Source organism: Frankliniella occidentalis, unplaced genomic scaffold (genome assembly GCF_000697945.3).
Source record: "Frankliniella occidentalis isolate FOCC.00 unplaced genomic scaffold, Focc_3.1 Scaffold531, whole genome shotgun sequence".
In the NCBI taxonomy this organism is placed as follows: Eukaryota; Metazoa; Arthropoda; class Insecta; order Thysanoptera; family Thripidae; genus Frankliniella; species Frankliniella occidentalis.
The window spans coordinates 23,552-25,184 of record NW_026267648.1 but is presented as its reverse complement, the minus strand read 5'-3'; positions in this window follow the sequence as shown (position 1 = coordinate 25,184).

Sequence of the window (1,633 nt, the reverse complement as noted above, 5' to 3'; positions counted from 1 at the left end):
TCGAGACCATTTCATCGCATTCCCTTCGCTCCGTTCTTCTTAAAGGACCAGTCACCAGAACGGAATCGTCACAATATCATTTTGAGTATTATTTCGCAGTGAAATCATTTGGAAACACAAGGCTTGAGGCTTGAGCTGGGCTGCGCCGCTGCTCCGCCTGCCTAGGCTGGAACCCCTCGGCCCGCGCGCGCGTGCGTTTGTTGCAGCCTCGTCTCACAATTAACCGCCGTCGTTCACGCTCCAGATCGTTTGGAGCCTATGGCTTCTCGCAGTAGCATGTGGCATGTAGCCCGAGGCCGAGGAGCCTACGGGGGAGGGGGGTCACTTTTTGGCAGGCATGAGACGAAGCATTTGAAGTGCGGGGGCGGGCGGGGGGGTCGAACCTGCTCTCTGCTGGTCCTTTCGAACGAGTGGGGGGACCAGTTCAGAGAGGAGAAGGAGGAGGACCTCCTGGGGATTTGCGGACGCTGTAACGGTCCGACGGGTCCTCCCATTGAACGCCATACATAAGCGATGCGGGTGGGGCAGGAGGGAGGGGGGGGGGCATAAGACACGCACACACTTTGCGCGATTCGAGCCGGGCGGCGGCAGCTCCACGGGGCAGCAGCAGCAATAGCTGCACTTACTGCGAATGGAATCCAGAGGTAGGTTATTGGTGTGCCCTCCCCCCTTCCCTCCGCCCCTGTTCCGCGCTAATCTAGGCCAATGTATCTTCCGCCGCCGGCCCGCTCCGGCGCTGCTCCCCGCGCCTTCGCCCCGGCCCTGTCACCGGCCGGCCGCGACCCTTGCGCTCGCGCGGCCCCTCGTGCCGTCCGGAGGCTGAGGAGGCTGACGTGAGACCCGGCAAAGACCAGTGGCTCGCGTGATAATTCGGCCCAATAAAAGGTACTCGGAGCCGCTCTGGTCGGGAGGGGGGCTGGATGTGGGTCAACACGCTCGGGGGAGGCGACGACGGGGAGACCAAAGCCGTCGTGTCGTCGGCTCCCACAAACGCTCATTGTCGTTGAATAAGACAGTCTATTAATGAGGTAATTAATTGGTGGGGCTTGCGACACCGCGCGCGCCAGCCGCTCAGCCGAGCTCAGCCCTGTGGGCGTTCACCCGCCGTCGTCGGCGTGGCTGGGCCAGGCTGCGCTCCCCCGCTGAGCACAGCCGCGTAGCGCAGCCTGCACCCGTGCACCAACCACGAGTGCAACGTGCGCTTTGCGGCTTGGGGAGAGGGAGAGCCTAAGAGCGAGGCCATCCCCTGGGCTGATCTGTCCTCTCCTGTTCGATAGGATGCTTTGTGGTGCGGCTTGCAACAACCACCCGCATCTCCGCGATGAAGTGGCACGCCTATGCCGGAGGGCGCGGGAAATTAACACTTTGCCCGCGATTCTAGCAGCAGCAGCAGCAGCGGTTTTGGTGTGGTGCGCGCCCGCAGCATTGCGGGGCGGGGCAGAGGACCTGGCCGGCAGGCACGCCCCCACCACAGTGATCCGGGCTGGCCCCGCCCCGCCCCACCTCACCGTCGCGTCACCGTGCTGGAGTCCTCCGGGGCTCCGGGGCCGGCTGCAGCCGCCAGTTCACCGCCCGCCTCCGACCGACGCCGGAGTCCGAACTCCACCCGCGCCCGTCCGCTCGCTCGCCCGCC